The 23,843-nt window shown below is 35.2% G+C and overlaps 1 long non-coding RNA gene across 1 annotated transcript; it reads right to left on the bottom strand.

Moving 5' to 3' along the window:
* LOC149797753 (uncharacterized) lies at positions 1-18,010 on the bottom strand. Its single transcript, XR_016421875.1, has 2 exons — positions 17,607-18,010; positions 1-1,028 (listed from the first exon to the last, which is right to left on the bottom strand). It is a non-coding gene; the product is annotated as an uncharacterized LOC149797753 (long non-coding RNA).
* Between the last annotated feature and the right edge of the window lie 5,833 nt (positions 18,011-23,843).

The raw sequence follows: 23,843 nt of genomic DNA, 5'->3' as shown, positions 1-23,843 counted from the left end.
TCAACTTGGTATTTTCTGTTTACTTTTTAATACTACTTCCTACAGAAAACAAGTAATATTCTTTCCTGGTTAGCAAATCTCCAAGACAAACCAATACAAAAAATAGCTGACTGTCTTAAGGACATCAATATGGGGTAAAACAAAAACATCTATGCTACATACCAAATAGGTATTGTGATACACAACCTATGCAATATAGTGACACACAAAACAAATGATGCAGTAAAAGACTAATTATTACTCATGACTATTTAAGATTAAAAGTAACCTTTTTTTTAAAAGATAAATATTGTTCTGAATAGATTCTCCAACTATAGTATTGATGTGCATCGTAACCAAAAAAATGATGCATCAATATATCATTTCACCCATACACTTCGATAGGAAGCAGTAACAGCTGACATCGCTCAATGTGAGTAATAATAACTATCTTCTGTTGTTGTCACACTTTTTGCCACATCCACTACCGATTCAGGGATTTAATTCTGTCTAACTATTGAAATAGCATCTCTTATAGTTTACCTTGGTATAAAGTAAACGCATCTGACCAAAACACTTGATTTCTGGAATGTTTTCAAATATATCAGGTTACTATTTATTCAAGATATTACTGTATTTATTTACATAATTGATGGTTGAATTCTTCCCAGGGTAAACATGACTGTCTATCTGTACATTGTTCCCTTGGGGTTTTTCAGTAGCTCCCTCTTCCAGCTGCTGATGCTGCCTTCTGCTGGAATTTGGTAATGATGAAAACCGATGTGTCTATGAATCTCCCTACACAGTTTGAAATACAAGACTCCGTACGCGAGTCCATCTTCTCCCGTGGTTTATCAACACAGGTATCCCAGCAAACATCATTCAGTTTACCTATCATTGCATTTATCTGTGCCGCTTGTGACTCCTTCTGTAAGAAGGCCCGCAACTCTGCATCACCCTTACCCGCTCCAGTGCTTGATGAGAAGGAATCGGATCCCAAATTCATTCTGGTACTCTACCGTTTCTAAATTTCTTTTTTCATTAGAATCCTTGAAAGAAAAACAAGATTAACATGATACCAATGTTTAGCATTCGAAACAGTGAAATTTCATCATTTTAAGACTTTGAGGATGTGCAGAATTTTCCATCAAAGAAGCAATGGATTATATTCAGTTATATGTAGCAATCTTTGAGAAGAATGCATTGTTGTTAGATTGTTATTACCAATACAAATGGTGTAAGTAGTGTAATTACAAAAATTACACAATTCTTTTTCAATTTATTAAGTCAATTTTGGGGGCAATATTTCCATATTAAATCAAAAATCACCATGACATTAGTCAATCTTTATTTGCAACAAGCTATTTTCAGGCGGGAAAAATTAAATATTCTATAAATTGGTACAAAACTTAATATTTTACTGGGCAAGTAAAATATCTTGTTCAATACTCAGAATCTGAATTTTGCATAAAACATGAAGAGAAAATCCAGATTTCAGAGGAATTCAGTGAAAAATTCAGTTGTGGACAAGAAGACAACATTGGGTTTTTTCCAGCTCTTCTGTATATGAAGGTCCAATATATAACAAGTCTCTTCACCCAAGATGCCTGTCCTCACCCGACTTGCCTCTCCTCTCACAATATGCCTACCCTCACACAAGATGTCTGTAATTACACAGATCAGATGCTCATTAGAACCAATATACAGCATAGTTGTTGTGTTTTATGTCCGAACAAACATCATGAGAAAGATAGTTATCACTAAACTGAGGTGCCACAGCATGCTTTTTGTTGAACAGTTCAGACAGGATTAAGATCATAGGGTGGTTATAGTTATCATGAAACCCAGGAAAATACCTGAAAATTATAGATGTCTGAGATAAAGCACAGACCAGTTCATTTTCGGGGTGAGGGGGTGGTGGTTTCAAATATCTTGAGAAAAAAAATATTCTTACACTGGTTTATACCTGAAAAACCTCTATTATATCCATTAATTGAAAAAAATATCCTAGCTCCCCGGCACCACCACAAAAAACATTAAATTGGTTGGTCCCAAAGTGTGGTTGCCATTTGTTCTGCAGTAGCTAGAATTGCCTATCTAATATGCACGAGGAAAATCAACAACATTTACTCAAGAAACACCAAAAGTTTTCAAACTCTCAAAATGTACCAACCCTAAAACATCTAAGCACATTATAAGATCCGAAGAGGTCACCAATAATATGACCCCAAAATAATGTCTACTAAGATGAACCTATAAAACACTGCTGGAACAGATTTTTGATCCCCCCACACAATTTTATTATTTCAGGGAGTGCTGAATTATAGCTGGTAGTTCTGAGTGGTCTGCAAATAGTTATTATATATTGGGGTGGGGGGATAGTAAACCTTACAAGTTCAGTTGATTTTAGGGTCATTTATTTCAAACGAGGCATCCCACTGTTATAGCAGTTTTGAGCTGTATATTGCAGTAAAATTGCATTGCAAAGGAAATATTTGGTATTACATACTAATAAAGACACATACATGTATCCAAGCAGACCTTATCCTTCTTGATTTCAATATGGCCATCTGACAAATTAGGCCACCGGCAAGTTCTTTTCAAACCCCACTAACATGGTGTACAAAGCAATACCATAAAATGAATCAAAACCTCTAAATTAGTTAAATTCAAAGTATGCAACTGATTAGATACCATCCAAATAGATAACTGCAACATCTGCGGATCTACATGGTTCTGTCGTAGACCCAATTCTCTTCATAACTGACCTGCCTGAAAATGTACTATCTCAAGTCAAGACTTTTTGATCTATGACCAATTGTAATTCCAAGGGATGTGCCTAACTCCAAACAGATCTAGATAAATTACAGTTATGAGCAAAGGCATGGGATATGGAATTTTACCCAGGTATGTACCAAGTATTACACATTTGTAGACCATTACACAAAAATATAAACCACATGACCAGATTCTATAAGATACTGATAGCTTCAACCACTATAATGACAGTCTCTACAAGTGCAAAACATAATGGTACAGCCTCTGAGTACACTTCTACTGCCAGGAGCCCTTATATACAACACAAAATGCATTAAATTGAGATGGATCAATACAGAGCAAATACTCACTCCTACAACAATGTTAAACAACTGATTGAAGATCTAAGCCAGATGTCTTTGGAACACAGGAGTGCTGATGTGTTAAGAATTACTATGTTTTACAAAATTTACCATCGTTTAGTTACTATACCCCTAGCAACAAATCTACAGCAACCAAATACATTCACCACCTTTCTGTTAATTTTTTTCTTCAGTGAGGCCATAATGAATCAAGAACAATGCAACTCAGTTTTCTTGTCAAACATGTCACGCAAGGCAATTTTCTCCATAGCAGTATATGAAAATTTATCAATTCCAAGAGATGAACTTAGATGTGGTGCTAAGCTGTGTAAAGAAAATAACTCCACTTTTCAGCGTTTATAAGAAGAGTTGCCCAGAAAATGTATCACTGAAGTATGCCATAATTTAGGCTCGGCTAGCGTGGGTACGTGGGAAAGCCTGCCAGTAGCTTCTTGTGGGTCGGTGGTTCTTTCCTGGGTTTTCCAGGGTTCTTCCTCCACCAGTTATACTGGCCGCCATATATGGCCTATCTTGTGCTGAAAAATGGCATTAAACCCTAGAACAACAACAACAACAACAACAACGCCATAATTTACAGTTATCACACAGTTTTGCCTGCTGTCCACTAGTGGCTTGTATCTTCCCCTAGGTTTGATCAGCAGAGCTCATTTATCTTTATCACATACACACGGTTGTAAGCTGTAGTTTAAGTGGAACAGCAAGAACTTGTGATAATGAAAAGATGAACAACAGACAATGGATGGATGACAGACAACAGACCATCCCAAACACTCTTCTGGCCATGACCAGTGCAGCTAACAATACACCAAATTTTTGTCTTTAAAATCCATTGAACAGTTGAATACAATCATAACTTTTGCAGTATTTTTCAAGCAAAACTAAGGCTGGAAATTTGTTTTCAGGAGAAATTCCAAGCCCCATTCCCCCAACACTGAACATTTTTGAACTTGACTTCATCTTTGCATTCATATGGGACCAATCATTTAAATTTATGGGTGGGGTTGGAGAACTGGGAATTCTTGTCTGAGCAAAGATATTTATTTCTACCTCACGATAAAATTCAATTAATTTAATTAATATAAAACATGTAAATTCTTTATTTTCTATAAATAGAAGCAAGAATATTTTTTCCATATACAGTATATGGAGTTGGATTTTTTTTTAAAAAAGTCCATCCCACCACCACCTGTCTGAAAATTAAATGGTCATCCCTAACAGACTGAAAACTACTGTCTCAGCCTTTCCTGAAGATCTTGCTGAATTTTTTTCAGCACTGAAAATGACCTTTCTGCATCGGGTACCGTCGAGAGAAAGAGTCAAACATTCAATGAACAAATTACAGAACTCAGAATTTGGAATTTTTCATAACTAATCCAAGGGATAAGCAAAATAAAACTTTTACTTCTCCTGCCTAAATTTCACTGATCCTGCTAAAATCAAACAGAAGCCAGTTCTAAGTCAACATTAATTAATAACATTAATTCAATATAATAACTGTATTTCACAAACACATCTTATGAAAAGTTGAAAGTTCAGGTCAGTCTGTTCCCCTACTAAGGAACCAACTTTCTGCTCCGACTTCATGCATCCATCTGCCATTTGATTACATGTATGGAGCTTGCACTGTGTGATTCCAGAGATGATTTATGAAAATGTCTACAACCATCACTGAATAAAGGACCCCAAGCACTTTGATATCTCTCAGAATATTCAGTGCAGAAAATACACAAAATCACAACCTATCCAGAGTCATAATAAAGCCACGTGTGTTCCTTTTCTCAGCATGTCTTGCGTAATTCTCCTTAGGCCCGTGCTTAGCATAATAATGTATTACTCTCTTAATAATAATAGCCTATCCCAGGACATACTTAAGCCATGTGTGTTCATTTTCTCAGCATTTCTGGTAATTTCTTATCTCTTTTCCAGATCATATTTGCAATTGCACTCTCCTATTGTCATCAAATTTCTGCTGTTTTGTTGGCTGTTGCACAACTTGCAAATACTTCGTTTAAAACCATCACCATCCTATGTACTGAATGTGTATCAACAATGATATAAACATCAAAACCAACTGTTCTGTAGATTTTTTGCTGAGTCAGCAAATGAAACTTTTCACAACTGGTCAATATAAGCCTGAGAACACATACCTTTGTTATTATCGGTAATGAAATCGTGCTTGTGGACAGTACAGCAAGCTAATTCCACATGTGAACACAATAATATACTTAGTAGTGTGACAACAATCACATTAGTTTTTCAGGGCTTTGCTCACTCTGTCAACGTCTTGTCATTTTTTTAATTGCCATTGCATTGTAAGAGCTTGCTGTTAAAAATGAATCAAGCTACCACACTATACCAACTATAAAATGAATCACACTACCACACAAAACCAACTATAAAAATGAATCATACTACCACACTATACAAACTATAAAAATGAATCACGCTACCACACTATACCAACTATAAAAATGAGTCATGCTACCACACTCTACCAACTATAAAAATGAATCACGCTACCACACTATACCAACTATAAAATGAATCACGCTACCACACTATACCAACTATAAAATGAATCACACTACCACACTGTACCAACTATAAAAATGAGTCATGCTACCACACTGTACCAACTATAAAAATGAGTCATGCTACCACACTGTACCAACTATAAAAATGAGTCATGCTACCACACTGTACCAACTATAAAAATGAATCACGCTACCACACTATACTAACTATAAAAATGAATCATACTACCACACTATACAAACTATAAAAATGAATCACGCTACCACACTATACCAACTATAAAAATGAATCACGCTACTACACTGTACCAACTATAAAAATGAATCACGCTACCACACTATACCAACTATAAAATGAATCACGCTACCACACTATACCAACTATAAAATGAATCACACTACCACACAAAACCAACTATAAAAATGAGTCATGCTACCACACTGTACCAACTATAAAAATGAGTCATGCTACCACACTGTACCAACTATAAAAATGAATCACGCTACCACACTATACTAACTACAAAAATGAATCATACTACCACACTATACAAACTATAAAAATGAATCACGCTACCACACTATACCAACTATAAAAATGAATCACGCTACTACACTGTACCAACTATAAAAATGAATCACGCTACCACACTATACCAACTATAAAAATGAATCACGCTACTACACTGTACCAACTATAAAAATGAATCACGCTACCACACTATACCAACTATAAAAATGAATCACGCTACTACACTGTACCAACTATAAAAATGAATCACGCTACCACACTATACCAACTATAAAAATGAATCACGCTACTACACTGTACCAACTATAAAAATGAATCACACTACCACACAAAACCAACTATAAAAATGAGTCATGCTACCACACTGTACCAACTATAAAAATGAATCACGCTACCACACTATACTAACTATAAAAATGAATCATACTACCACACTATACAAACTATAAAAATGAATCACGCTACCACACTATACCAACTATAAAAATGAATCACGCTACTACACTGTACCAACTATAAAAATGAATCACGCTACCACACTATACCAACTATAAAAATGAATCACGCTACTACACTGTACCAACTATAAAAATGAATCATACTACCACACAAAACCAACTATAAAAATGAGTCATGCTACCACACTGTACCAACTATAAAAATGAATCATGCTACCACACTATACCAACTATAAAATGAATCACGCTACCACACTATACCAACTATAAAATGAATCACACTACCACACTGTACCAACTATAAAAATGAGTCATGCTACCACACTGTACCAACTATAAAAATGAGTCATGCTACCACACTGTACCAACTATAAAAATGAGTCATGCTACCACACTGTACCAACTATAAAAATGAATCACGCTACCACACTATACTAACTATAAAAATGAATCATACTACCACACTATACAAACTATAAAAATGAATCACGCTACCACACTATACCAACTATAAAAATGAATCACGCTACTACACTGTACCAACTATAAAAATGAATCACGCTACCACACTATACCAACTATAAAATGAATTACGCTACCACACTATACCAACTATAAAATGAATCACACTACCACACAAAACCAACTATAAAAATGAGTCATGCTACCACACTGTACCAACTATAAAAATGAGTCATGCTACCACACTGTACCAACTATAAAAATGAATCACACTACCACACTATACTAACTACAAAAATGAATCATACTACCACACTATACAAACTATAAAAATGAATCACGCTACCACACTATACCAACTATAAAAATGAATCACGCTACTACACTGTACCAACTATAAAAATGAATCACGCTACCACACTATACCAACTATAAAAATGAATCACGCTACTACACTGTACCAACTATAAAAATGAATCACGCTACCACACTATACCAACTATAAAAATGAATCACGCTACTACACTGTACCAACTATAAAAATGAATCACGCTACCACACTATACCAACTATAAAAATGAATCACGCTACTACACTGTACCAACTATAAAAATGAATCACACTACCACACAAAACCAACTATAAAAATGAGTCATGCTACCACACTGTACCAACTATAAAAATGAATCACGCTACCACACTATACTAACTATAAAAATGAATCATACTACCACACTATACAAACTATAAAAATGAATCACGCTACCACACTATACCAACTATAAAAATGAATCACGCTACTACACTGTACCAACTATAAAAATGAATCACGCTACCACACTATACCAACTATAAAAATGAATCACGCTACTACACTGTACCAACTATAAAAATGAATCATACTACCACACAAAACCAACTATAAAAATGAATCATACTACCACACTATACAAACTATAAAAATGAATCACGCTACCACACTATACCAACTATAAAAATGAGTCATGCTACCACACTGTACCAACTATAAAAATGAATCGCGCTACCACACTATACTAACTATAAAAATGAATCACACTACCACAATATACCAACTATAAAAATGAATCATGCTACCAAACTATACCAACTATAAAAATGAATCACGCTACCACACTATACCAACTACAAAAATGAATCACGCTACTACACTATACCAACTATAAAAATGAATCACGCTACTACACTATACCAACTATAAAATACTCTACTGAATGTAGCAAATTTTAACTTCAAACAAAAGCTGCCACTGATGCCTAACTCATCAGTAATCATAAAGACATAAGCATTATTATTCATGAAAATGAAGAATAATTATTTCTGTCTCTTCAATGTGTGTCTCATTGATTTACCTAGCCACAAACTTTGATGTACTGGTACTTTACATTTCAAATTAGCCTAATAAATGGGCTCTCCACAAAGAAATCTGAACACGAGTCTGGTTATTGCCAAAAAAGCATTATGTGTGACTGGTTCTTTATCTCTGACATGCTTACCTTTTAATCACCTCCATGAGAATCAACTGAATGTACGACTCTTTATTGTTTATACAGGTTTAAAGCATATATCACAGTGTCATGAAAAGTCTATCTCTCTCTTATTTAGCTCACTGAAAATCATCTTTTTAAACACAGCTGTCTTGGGGTGGAGCTTTGGAGTCTAAAATCATGTTTATACATGACATGTCATATGCTGGTAGGTATAATGCATCTTGGATGAAAATTCTTCCAAAGCATAAGGGGTGGGGTGAAGATAATTTCTTAGTATTTTGGGGAGAGATCTTTTGTTTCTTTTATTGTGGTGAAGAGGGTCTTTTAACTTTTTTTCGGAGGGGGGTGTAAAAATTTGGTATATGATGACCATATGAAACAGTACCAGCCCAAATCTCCTAGGCCTTGTCCTAGACATGCACAGACCTGATGGGATTACCAATATGAAAGAATACCAGCCAAAATCAGTTAGGTTAATGGTCCCAAACCTGTCAACAGCAAACCCTCTCCTGAAGGCAGGTTGGAAATGGGTTTATTGTCCTAGACACACACACAGCCCTGATTTGATATTACAATGAATAAGAGTACCATGGCATAACAAACACCATGTCACAAACTAATCAGCCTAAAATGGCATAAAAAACACCATGTCACAAACTAATCAGCCTAAAATGGCATAAATAAATACCATGTCAAAAACTAATCAGCCTCATGGCATTAAAAAACACCATGTCACATCCTAATCAGCCACATGACATAAATGAACACCATGTCACAAACTAATCATCCTAAAATGGCATAAAAAAACACCATGTCACATCCTAATCAGCCACATGACATAAATGAACACCATGTCACAAACTAATCATCCTAAAATGGCATAAAAAAACACCATGTCACATCCTAATCAGCCTCATGGCATAAATAAACACCATGTCACATACTAATCATCCTATAATGCCACTATTCTAGACAAAGAAAATGTTTTACATTGAACAGGCAAAGCACAGTCAAACCTGTCAACAGCATATATCCATGGGAAAAGGCCAAACTAGTCTTTGTACAAGTTATCCTCTATATGCAGTTTCACCATTACTTTTATTATTATTATTATTAGTATTTAATATTAGATATCAACAGATTTAGCACTGGACACTACTCAACATTGTCATGAAATATGTTATGTTGTTCTCTGCTGGTACCAAAGTTACGTTCCACACAAGACAACCATATCCTTCTTACTTTAATTCATCCTATAAATTAAATCATCACTGACTTTAAAAAAAAAAAAGCCCCTCAAATGGTCTGACAAATTTCAAAAAGAATTTCCAGGAATTCAAGAGGAGACCATTTCTTCTTTCTAATTGCCGAGTGTTGAAACCATCTGTAATATTTTGAGAAATAAGTTTTTCACATTTTTTCAAGTTAGCCAGTGGCAGCTATACTGGAGGTCAGATTAGCAACTAGACATCAATTCTTTTGGTCAAAACCGACATGTGGATATGACCCTCATTTCAGGGGAAGTGGCAGCAATATGATTTTCAAGATGGTGGACATGGTGCTCATTTTGAACAGCACTGTTTTCATTTGGAATTAACTAAACCATCATAAAATATTGTTTGGTGAAAACTCCATGCTGATATAATCATACATCTAACTGGAGTAACAACAACAAGATCTTCTATATATTGGATGCCAGATTGGCACCGTTTCTGTTTACAAGGTGGTCGCCATGAAAGCGATGTTGGGAATCAGATGGCACCATTTTCACTTAGGACAAACAAGACATCATTAGCAATCTTTAACTTAAAGTTTAAGTGATTTCTCTGTTGTTATCTTCCATTCAGAAGTAGCAATAACACACTTTTCACGATGGTCATGGTGGTAGCCAGACTGACTGTCCAAGCAACAACATTTTCATTTAGCTCCAATTAGACAACTGAAGATGGTCAAGGTGGTGGCCATATTGATTGTCAAAGCAACGCCATTTTCATTTAGGTCCAATTGGACAATAGGATGAATGTGTATAATGTTTCATAACAATCCTCCAAGCAGTTAGGGAGACAAGTTACAACAACAAACAACAGGCCAACCCATAAGCTGTTCTAGTCTATGGCCGATAGTGCTAAAAATCACCGATTTGAGCACCAAGAGAAAACACTTATTTCACTACTAACTGACAGCTTAAATGTGACTGAGAAACAGAGGACTGACTCTTTGTTTGTCGAACCTGTATAATTAGGCCTCAAGCAATATCAAAAATCAAACAAGTGTGTGAAAGGCCTGTGATAAATAAGTGATGAGAAGTTTAAAGCATGAAAGCATGAACTGAACCTTTGCCTTCCATGAAATGCAAAACAACCCCTGACCTTCTAAAAAGTATATAGCTTGTATCTCTTATCAAATATTAACTGTTTTCATAAATTCAACTGAGATTGATTTTGTTCACACACAAATAAAACAGACAATGATATTAAACTCTGTCATACTGGTGCAAAATTCATGTTTCTGATGCAACAAGTCAGCTAATTTTCCCACCATCATGCAAATGAATCACTCCAGAAATATTTGCACATCAACTCACAGCCACCATGCAAATGAATCACTCCAAAAATACTTGCACATCAATTCACAGCCATCAAGCAAATGAATCACTCCAAAATTACTTGCACATTAATTCACAGCCACCATGCAAATGAATCACTCCAAAATTACTTGCACATCAATTCAGCCATCATGCAAATGAATCACTCCAAAATTACTTGCACATCAATTCACAGCCACCATGCAAATGAATCACTCCAAAATTACTTGCACATCAATTCACAGCCACCATGCAAATGAATCACTCCAAAATTACTTGCACATCAATTCACAGCCACCATTCAAATGAATCACTCCAAAATTACTTGCACATCAATTCACAGCCACCATTCAAATGAATCACTCCAAAATTACTTGCACATCAATTCACAGCCACCATGCAAATGAATCACTCCAAAATTACTTGCACATCAATTCACAGCCACCATTCAAATGAATCACTCCAAAATTACTTGCACATCAATTCAGCCATCATGCAAATGAATCACTCCAAAATTACTTGCACATCAATTCACAGCCACCATGCAAATGAATCACTCCAAAATTACTTGCACATCAATTCACAGCCATCATGCAAATGAATCACTCCAAAATTACTTGCACATCAATTCACAGCCACCATGCAAATGAATCACTCCAAAATTACTTGTACATCAATTCACAGCCACCATGCAAATGAATCACTCCAAAATTACTTGCACATCAATTCACAGCCACCATGCAAATGAATCACTCCAAAATTACTTGCACATCAATTCACAGCCACCATGCAAATGAATCACTCCAAAATTACTTGCACATCAATTCACAGCCACCATGCAAATGAATCACTCCAAAATTACTTGCACATCAATTCACAGCCACCATGCAAATGAATCACTCCAAAATTACTTGCACATCAATTCACAGCCACCATGCAAATGAATCACTCCAAAATTACTTGCACATCAATTCACAGCCACCATGCAAATGAATCACTCCAAAATTACTTGCACATCAATTCACAGCCACCATGCAAATGAATCACTCCAAAATTACTTGTACATCAATTCACAGCCACCATGCAAATGAATCACTCCAAAATTACTTGCACATCAATTCACAGCCACCATGCAAATGAATCACTCCAAAATTACTTGCACATCAATTCACAGCCACCATGCAAATGAATCACTCCAAAATTACTTGCACATCAATTCACAGCCACCATGCAAATGAATCACTCCAAAATTACTTGCACATCAATTCACAGCCACCATGCAAATGAATCACTCCAAAATTACTTGCACATCAATTCACAGCCACCATGCAAATGAATCACTCCAAAATTACTTGCACATCAATTCACAGCCACCATGCAAATGAATCACTCCAAAATTACTTGCACATCAATTCACAGCCACCATGCAAATGAATCACTCCAAAATTACTTGCACATCAATTCACAGCCACCATGCAAATGAATCACTCCAAAATTACTTGCACATCAATTCACAGGATATGCCTTTATCTAATCAGTGTCTTCCTTATGAAGCAATATTTTAATCTGCTTACATAGAAAGGTCACTGTCAACAGAATAGTGATAAATTATTATCTGGCTCGGGAACACAAGGCTGCCAAAAAAAAAAAAAGCAGGTGACCATCATACATACAACTTTTACACAAGAAATTGGCAGGGGAAAAATTAGAACTGTTATTAAGGCCAGGTAACCATACAAAGAAGTTTGACTGCAATTAACTAAACTGATTGTTGATACACATTTTTTACAACTGAAGTGACAACCATTATCAAACAAATGTTTGGAACAATTATCAAGTTCAACTGGGTTTCTGCAATGGTTTTAATATTACAAATCCTGGACAGGTCAAATTCAGGAGTTTAAATAAAAAGTCTTATAAAATAAGTCATTTTTGTGAATCAAGTATGTCTTTTTTATTTTTAGGAAGTAGTAAACTTGTAGCAATATTTGGTTAAAAAAAACTTGTATCATGATTCATTGTACTTAAAATTTATTTTCTTATAATTGTCAAATTCATTTTTTCCCTGGATCTTATGTGAAATTGTTTTCCTTGAAATAATAAAACACTCAAACTACTGACAATGAAACTATGCAATTTCACATTCTTTGCCACTGGTACATCTTAAAAAGGAATATAATGATATTGGTTACACACATTAGCTGTGCCATGTGCAGATTACGTTGTGGAAAAAGAACAGATATAGAGGACATTTGCTTGAAATGAAAAAATATTGGATAATATCCATCAAATGGGTTAAAAACTCAAGATTTTCTTCAGTGCTGAAGCTACGAGTGAAAAAAAAGGTCTTCACCCACCAGATGAAATATAAGCATTCTTCACTTGAAGCAAGCAAATTTTCTTTTCGTTTTATGCTCAAACATATTGGCTAGCAAGAAGGACTGTTTAACAGATTGAAGTAGCAAATTTCTTACAAGATCCTGCGAAATGTCAGCAGTTCACCATTTTTGTTTCGCTACGTTTTGGGATTATTCACAAGAAAATATAAACAGTTCCCAATTCAAAGTAAAACAACACATTAAGAACAAAAGCAAAACATTGCCCTTGTTGAATTTGATCCCTAGTAGCCTTCAAGGTGCCCATATTTACCTCTCTACTATGTAAGCACCTGGGGGCCCCAAGTGGCTGAGTGGTCCAAAGCGCTCTCCGTTACGGATCACTGCCATCTAACTTCTGTCTGCATGGGTTCGAGTCTAGGATCCGGCCAATGTGGGTATGTGAGAAAGCTTGCCAGTAGCTTCTCGTGGGTCGGTGGTTCTTCCCAGGGTTTTCCTGGGTTCTTCCTCCACCATTAATACTGGCTGCCATGCATAGCCTATCGTGTGCTGTGCTGAAAAATGGTGTTAAACCCCACAACAACGTAAGCACCTAAATATAACTTCGAATTTCATGGTTATAATGTTATCCATGTCTACTGACGGCCAGTGAAAAAGGATATTTTCCACTCCAATCATTTATCAAGAGTATTTCGTGCAGAAAATCCAGTAATTCATGGCCTAACTTAAAATAAAATATGATAACTGCTTGTTATGATAAGACATAAGAAACATTTACACTTTTCATGCTGCTTTTCATGGTGTAACATAAAATAAAATATGATAACTGCTTGCTATAAAAAGACATAAGAAAAATTTACATTTTTCATACTGTTTCAAGTGCCATTTAAAATCTCTGTTACTTTGTTATAGTTTTCAATTTGGTATCAGGGTCTCTGGGCTTTTTTGTTTCTATTTTTAGTTAAATAATCATTATGTAAATGAAAAGCAATGTAAGTCATGAATACATATACCAGATATCATAATGTACCAGATATCATAATGTACCAGATGTCATAATGTACCAGATATCATAATGTACCAGATATCATAATGTTCATCCTTCACCTCACTCAACATGTGACTGTTTCATTTGCTGTACATCATTTACCCATTAATCAGTTGGTAAGACATGTCTTTCCTAAATATATGAGAGTTTTAATAAAATAGCCACAGGATTGTTGTGATATTGTTTCCTACTGTTACATGTGTTTATATAACAAAAAAATTGATAATGGAACATGACATACATTTAATCACTAGAGATGCATCTTGGATGCTTTCATAGAATCTACAGAGACTACGAAACTGCAATGGTTTGCAAACTTGAGAAAGTGTTCCTTTGAAATTAAAATGTTACAAATCATAGACTCTAGGCTCTTTAAAGGTATATATTGTAGTTTAAAGAAACTTTAATCAGAATTATCAATAAATTATCCGTATGTGTAATGTAATAACAATGTTGTGCAATTCTGGCTATAACCGGTTCTAGTGTTATAACGAATATAGATTATAATCGATCATCAGTTGCTTGAGCAAACCAAAAAGATAATCAATTGTTAACTCCAAAATTGATTGCATATAAAGGGAGGTTACTTCTTTTAGTTGCATGCAAAACACAATGGTTAGTAAAACTCCTGTTTAAATGGAAAGCTAAATAGGGCTTCCAATCCATTAAAGTTGATCTGAATTATTTATTCCCTTCACAACTTACAAATATAAAACCATACCATATTCCATAGGTGTAAACTTTCATAATTAGGAACATATAGTCATGATTACATGATTTAGCTGTTTATTTGTAGAGTTAATAAGAGTTAATAAATTTAGGCACAATTTGATGATCTGTTTCAGTTTAAATGTAAAATGCTTTGAAGTATTGTATTTGTAAATAAGTACAAACAAGAAAACCGTGTATTCTATACTTTAAATAATGAACACATCACATATGAAAGGATTTTCGGGAAACTGCAACAGTACTTCAGCTACTGATCAGCCATAAAAGTTGCTTTCATTTAACAAAGTTGTAGAACAAAAATAACACAACAGAAAAGACAAAATGTAATATTTTTTATAAAGTTAAAGTATACATATCATTAAAAGAGATTACTCCTGTACATTTGCTAACATTTTGAACTCTTGAGCAAAGATATAACTGTGTAACAAACAAAAATTAAAATTTGCTCATAGTAACTGATTATAATCGATTATCAGCTGGTTAAGTGGAACCAATCATTGATTATGAAATTCTGACTGATTCCCATTACTAACCAATTGCCTTCAACCTCTGCCTGTTTTTGTTGATGTCATACATACATTTTATGAGAAAATCTTAGACATATACACTATTTACAGACCTAAAAACATCGGACGATCCATCTAATGACAGATTTGCATGTTCATGTGGTAGCTGTTAACTCAAACAAACCACTTTCACACTGTCCAGTTGAAGAACAACATAATTTTGGGATATCAGAAACTGTAGTGTTCAATTTTGTACATGGGTAAATATTAAATTAAATCCCTGCTGTTAATTAGTATACATTTTAGTCATCTAACACAATAATGACCCTGAAACTAGTGGAAAACAAAACGCATTAACCTTTCAGAAAGGCTCAAATCTTCTAATTACATTTTTTCTAATACAAGTTAAAATATGTATATAAAAAAAAGAAAAGCATTTTTGCAATGACTCACCAATACCTTCAAAATGATGAAGAGACCACTCCAGTAGCCAAGTGGTTGGAGCATCCACCTCAGATGCAGGAGGTTGAGGTTTGAACCCTGGCCGAGTCACACCAAAGAATTATAAAAATATACTAACAGCTGCCTCGCATGCTGCTTAACATTAAGTGGTTAGTGTTTGGACTGATCGGCCTGGTGTCAAGATAATGTAATGCTACATGATGCCCCAGTTTTAGACATCACTATAAAGTGCCATACTATAGACATCATATCAATATGACTGAAAAATTGTTAAAGCTACAATAAAAATCCAAATTAAACACAAACACACAAAATCATAACAAACTTATCAGGTGTAGAAAAAAAAAAGCACTGCCTAGAACAACTAATAAAAACAAGTTGCTAATTCCATATTTTCCTGTCTTTGGTATGACTCTGATGGAGTTTGAACATGTGACCTCCTGCATCCGAGGCAGATGCCTCAAACCACTTGCTGGGTGATGGCTAAACAAAACTCCACTCCTACAGTTTCTGACAAATTAAACAAGGGATTAATAATAGTACTGGATCAATAAACCGTAATTATGTAAACTCTGATAAGCATAAAATAAGTACAAGTTTGTAGTCATCAGTAGCCAGCTTGACAAAAATGTCAGACAACAAGACAGCATCAAAAAAGGGAAATGTTTGACGAGGTATGACATTCGGTGAAGGTTACCTTTTGGTCACTATACATTATAACCGACTCCTACAGTACAAGTCACACGAGTCATGTAGGCATTCAGCACAGACTATGTCAATAATGGGTGTCATTTTTAGAATTTGATTCTATATACCTTTAAGTGGCAATTAATCACTTCGTTTGGATTCGTATACATCCATATTCCTTTGGAAGGTCATTATTTAGACGCCCTTAGAAGTACATGCAGCAAAATCATTGTTAAAGTACGTATACATTTTTGGATGAAATGAACCTAAAGGTGTGAACCAGTACAACCCAGAATCAAGTGCCTGTGATGCATGTTATATGGTGTGTGTACACATTAGTTTACCCAAGAATCAAGTGCCTGTGATGCGCATACATGACCTATGTGACTTGTACTATACCAGTATACAATGGAAGACATCGACTATGATATGTATGATGAGGGTCGACATCTCAGTCCTTCAACGTATAACGTCAACCCTGATACGTATTATGGGGGGGGGGGGAGGCGTATATCAGCCTTAAAATATAGAACAAACATATAACTGACCCTAAAAGCAGGCAACCATGCCGCATGCGGCCAATAATGTGTGTACCCATCGTCTGTATTTAGATTTCTCACCTTCCTGGAGCTATATTACTTCTTCCACTGTGAGATACTAACTTCCAGCTTATTTAAAGTGCGAAATATATCAGAAAAAGAATATATTGTGTATAGCAGTTATTACCACTGGAAACTTACACGTTCTCTTAAGTTTGCCCGATCATGTAATTGTATAGCCCATTCGGACCAACTCGGCTATTTCACACAGACATGCCTAGATAACCCATAGGATTGACCTTGAATCAATCGAAATAACCTCTGCTTTTTTCTTCGATACGATAATACGCATCGAATAACGTAAGCAGTGTCCTTTACAGTAAAATCGTATTTTTACTGCAAGACATTTCTCGACAAAAAGAAACCGCAATCTATTTGAACTATCTCGGCTATTTGTATTAATTCAACGCATTTCATAACTTAGGGGGCGCTCACCAGTTATTAAGTACTCTGACGGGAGTGACATGTGTAAGGTGAAGTGGTTTGTATTTGAAACATGTACAGTGGAGAGAATGTTGGCATACTTCTATGCTACTTTGATGTAATGTGGCTTACATACCTTTGGATATTGCACTTGTGGAAAGTGTACATTGTCTAAGCACAATGCTGACTAAAATGAATGCTCCCTTGTCCTAAAAAAAGCAGCCTGAATTAGTCTAAAGTGCTGACTAAAATGACTGCTCCCTTGTACTAAAAAAAACAAAAAAACAGCCTGAATTAGTCTAAAGTACTCTATGTATAGCAGCTAATCAAACACGAAAAAATGAATTTTGCCGGACTAGACAATACCAGCTTCTAAAAGTGCAAGGAATTACCAAATACATCAAATGTAAAAAAAAATAAATTTGTCAGCTCTTTTTTTTTTCTCTTCGATTTACCTCTGAAGTTTAGGAAGTGAAAATGACCACATTGAGCTAGCAGTGTTTTGGAGTAAGGCCAATATGTATACTCTATAACCCATGTTACACCCATCAATCATACACCAAAATAAAGGAATTAAAGATTATGAAAACAATATCTGCGAGAAACACTGTCTTTTCTTAAACAGCCAGTGTAACCAGTGAGGAAACCCGGAGAAATTCTTTTTGTTTAAAATTCTAAACCATACAAAATACGAAACTGTAGATCGCCATCTTCAAAGTCAATCCTTGTTATGTAAATAGTAGAGATAACCAGAATGGAGAAACAAGTATGTGTGTGATACTGATCGGTCCCCTTTACCAACTTTGTACATATCATTACAAAGCGACCTGGAACCAGGCTGCACGAATAGAATAAGGAGCGCAACAATTTAAAGAACACTAATTTTATACGCTATTATGTTTCCTTGCTTCGTATCCTCCCTGCATTTGTACTCCGCTGTACCAAGTTCAACATAAGGAGCATACGAATCAGGGAACCAGACTATTTATACGCAGGAAATATCTCCGCAAAAAAGAAACCATCAACTATTTGCACTACGTTGCCTATTTCTATGATTGGAAAGATTGTTGGATTGATCGAAGTGTTATGAATAAAAACAGTTTTATCCTTCTGGCTTATCTGTCATTAATCTGGTATTCTGCCCTCCACACTAAGCTGCTCTTCAGCAAGAATCAAGAGAAGCCTAACTGAGACTGAGAGGATACCATATTTATGTCACTTCTTGTCCGGTAAATAAACAAAGGTCCGAATGAGGACTGTCGAGATACATCCAATCTGATTAAAATGAGATTTCTATTGTCCTATGTGAAGATCTGACACCGACCGCATAGGGGTCACGTACTGGTGACCTATGTTATTACCATAATCGCTAATTTTATCATCCAATTAGATCAGGTCTTATGCATTAGCTCTTGAGAGACTGGTCAGCATAGCTGAATAAGATCAATGTGTGCCGAATTAATGATTTGATTCACCTTGAAATTTCTCAAATCTGCACTATTGGCTAATGCAAAGGTCACCAGAACATGCGATATCAAATCTTTATGAAAGACAGCGGAGAGCTGATTTTAATCGAATCCGAGATCAAACTGCATAAGCTCCTGTGTTTATTTCAAAACGGATCACTTCTAAGTTCTTTTTAGGCATTATGGGATTCAGGACATTATGCACCATTTATTTACCTCCGAAACTGAAGAGCTTAACAACGTTCAAAACTACGACCCTCTGAAATGGACATAGAACACAATTAATTTTACTTTATGTTCTCTACATTTGTTTCTCAATACTGACTACTCCACTGTGTGACAATCAATACAAATCATATGTTAATCTAAAATACCTACAAAGATGACTTCACGGTGAAATTCTTGTCAAAGGTTGACCTACATTTTTTTGAGCGGCTAGACTGTAAAAAGAGCAGCATGTAAACAGAACACAGATGTCACTTCCGGATTATCACCAAGGCCTTATTACTCACTGTGCACTGTCGCCGAAATACACACGGAAAACCACACCCTGAGCTCATATTCTCAAGAATAAACAATTACCTTTAAATCCCTACCAAAAAACGCATAAATATAACTCTTCTATCACCACTAAAATGAGAGAGGTTAAAAAAGACTAGAACTACATAAACTGGAAGTACTAATTGTGACCCGATTCCAATTGAAGATTTGACAACGGAAGTGCTCGAATAAATATATGTTACCACATTTTGTTTACGAAGACTTGAATTTTAAATAACAATCAAGAGATTGATTAGAATGACATTTATAAAAAAATTTCTCATTTAACGAATTATATATTTTTCCAGGTAAATATATATATAACAGATGAAAAGTGTGTTTAACAAACTGCTTTGGATAAGACAACCAATTAGAACAAAACACTTTATCACACTTTTAGTTTTAGCGAATAATAATAAGAAGAAGAAGACGAGGATGCGGAGGATGTGGAAGAGACTTTATACAAATATTTTTGATTTAGTCAAAGGCTCCTCTCATAATGTCAGGATATAAAATGATACCTATATATTACATCACAAAATTAGCTGATTAAACGAAACAAATATAAATGACTGTTTGTTTGCTTTAATTTTAACCAGAATTATATTACTAGTGTACTAGACCTACAATAAATCGTAGACCTAAAACTATAATGAAAAGAGACCACTAGACCTACAATAAACTGTAGCCCTAAATCTATAATGAAAAAAGACTACTAGACCTACAATAAACTGTAGCCCTAAATCTATAATGAAAAACCACTAGACCTACAATAAACAAGACTAGTAGATTTACAATAAACTGTAGAGAAAACAGACTCAACACGTATGTTAAAATATTCAATTTTGTATCTCACGTAGTATAATTATGTAAATATTCTAAATTTTACGAAAAATATATGAGAAAAAGTTTGTATGTGTTTAGTTAAACAACAAATTGAAGTGGCAATGTTCTATTAGATTTTAAAATATCATTGTGTGTGTTTTCGTGTCGGTAGTTCTCTCCATGTCAGTTTTTCAAGGCCGGAAGTTGAGCCTTAGTCACAATATCATTACGTAGTTCATCATCATTGCTGTGCATGATCAGTTTTATTCATTATAGTAGATTTTCAACATACATTATACCTATATTACTATGCATTAATACACATTACCGCCCATGTTAATACATTACCGTTGTTTGTTTACACGTCTGTTTTTTGTCCCTAAAATAATTATTATCTTAAATTACTGGCAACTTTGTTTCGTATATTCTTCAGTATATTAGGATGTGTAAGGCAGAATTTGTCCTTTCATCGTAAGCTTATACAATTTGAAAAAATTATGCTTAATTCGCCAACTTAAGTAACGTCATTTTGAATACATTTTAACCACACGCAAGATAAGGTAGACGCCTCTTTTGCCAATATAACACTATATTTGCATGGCTATTCCCCTTTACATAAAGCATAGTCCTTTCAATTTCATTTTTTAAATGCAGCAACTTCTACATAGGTCTCATAAAGGGGAGGTCGTTACGTTCTTTCAGATTTTCATGGGCGAACATTTGGAAATTAAAAATGTAATCAGGAATGCATTTAAGGTATTGAACAACGAAACTGGGGGAACCATAACTTATTTACATAATTTTACTGTGATTATAATGTGCATGACAATGCTAAAACATACCAAACTTCCACAAAAACAATATAATCATGCGCTGTATTTGACAAGAGTATATTTCCAGTTGTGTGTTGTTTTTGAATGGTTTGTTTTACATCTGTACTTGTATCTGATAGTTACTTCAGACCCTTTCATTCTGAATATTACACTGTCAGATGTTTAGATAGTACACACAGGGGAAAACCGTTTGCACTGAAATAGTGTTCAAGAGAGAGGGAGAGAGAGACAGAGAATGTATGTATGTAGGATTTTTAACGTGGATTTAACAATTCTCCAGTCATATCGCTACGATGTCTGTAGTGTGGCACTTAATAGTGATGTCTAGCACTGGGCATCATGTCTCGGACATGTAGCATGACGTCCCACCCAGTCACACTATCCTGACACCAGGCCGACCAATCCTAACACTAACCTCTTAATGCTGAGCGCCAAGCGAGGCAGATGCTAGTGCCATTTTTATAAGTCTTAGGTATGATTCGGCCGGGGTTCGAACCCGCGACCTCCCGCATCCGAGGCGGACGATCTAATCACTTAGGCCACACCGGAGCGTTGTGTTCAAGAAAGAGAAACCTGAACACGAATTTGAAGTTTATTCATGTGCCACATCATGCAACTCCAATATACTTGCAGCTCAACCAGTCTGTCCATGATAACACTTGTAAAGTGTTTGGAACGTATTCCTGTCAGCTCACCATAATCAGCAGATGGAGCAGCCTAAATAATTTTTAAAAAATTAATAAATGAAACTTGCACCTCACCTTATAACTCAGCAATTTGTGATAAGCAATTAATGCCTTTAATTAATGCAATCGGCGCTATCTAAAAATATTTTCTTTAATTTTGTTATTTTTGGGGAGGTGTGGCCGCGGGGTAATACAAATGTTGTCTCTGCGCATATTAATTTGTTCATGCAACCAGCCACTTCAATATATTTTACCTTACATTTTATTTACCCATCTGTTCTGTCTTACGTTTATTTTACCTTTAACATTATCCTTCCTTTCCGTATGAGACTCTTCGCTTGATTTGTGTAAATACCCTTCAAACAATATTAGTTGTTCACTCTTGTTAATTCGTTGCATGAGTTTTGTTTCGAATTTCTTAAAATATATGTATCATCTTTATAAAACAAATAATGGTATTTTAGTAACCGATGAAAAATATTTTAAAAAATTGTTAAAAATATAAATATCAGATTTAAAACATTTGCATCATGTTGGGAGAATATGTACGAGATTTACCTTGCCTCACTTTTCCACAAAATAATTAAATTCAGTTGTTATAGTTTATCTTAAACAACAAAATACCTATAGAATAATTTATTGACTTATCAAAGAGGCCCAAGAATGTTGTATGAGTTTTCAAATATGCGTCAGAGCGTTAGTGATAGCAGTGGAGCAAGCACGATGAAAACTCTGTCATTAATACAATAAAAAGCGTGAAAAGGCATTGTAAGATATCGTGCACGAATCTTTAAGTAGTTAACATTAACCGACAACCTTGAAGACAGTGACAGACCCAGTGAAGGCAATGAAGTATCAAACGAAGACGACAACGACAGAGGAGGCGGCGAAGGCGACATAAAAGGCGAAAACAGCGAAGAGTTTCACGACCACAGTCAACAATAATTAATGAGAGAGATGCCTTCAGCATATACGGAAACATAAAGGGCAGTTACACGTAGGTACGGATCTAAAACCTCCAGAGCCTGAGCGGCATATGCAATGTCAGGAGTTCTGTGAGAAAATATTCGCATGTATACACAGAATCCATCGTGTAAATATACTCGCAGTGCAAGATGTTTCAATCCATCGAATATAATTTTTCAAAGGTCGGTCATTGTTTTCTAATACTTGCATACTGTCAGCATGTGATGATTTGGACAAAATGCCGGCGTGATGAAAATTATATTACTTCATTACTGTTACGTATCTTAAGATCTAGGATCGTAAGATGATGTTTAAAAACAAATTGGATATGATCATAACAGCGATATTGGGTATTTCTTCGAAATTGACCTGGAGTATCCGGATGAACTTCCCCGCACAATGATCACCGTCGGCCCCCAAAATCACTATTGGTGCCCCAAGATTAGTTCTCATCGTAACAGTGTGCATTCATTCACGAATAGAATTACAATTGCACGAAACATTGTCTATTTTCATCGT

This window comes from Sinohyriopsis cumingii, chromosome 6, assembly GCF_028554795.1.
Source record: "Sinohyriopsis cumingii isolate HCF-2022 chromosome 6, ASM2855479v2, whole genome shotgun sequence".
Lineage (NCBI taxonomy): Eukaryota > Metazoa > Mollusca > Bivalvia > Unionida > Unionidae > Sinohyriopsis > Sinohyriopsis cumingii.
The sequence above is the reverse complement of the archived record's forward strand: the minus strand, read 5'-3'. Positions and strand labels throughout refer to the sequence as shown.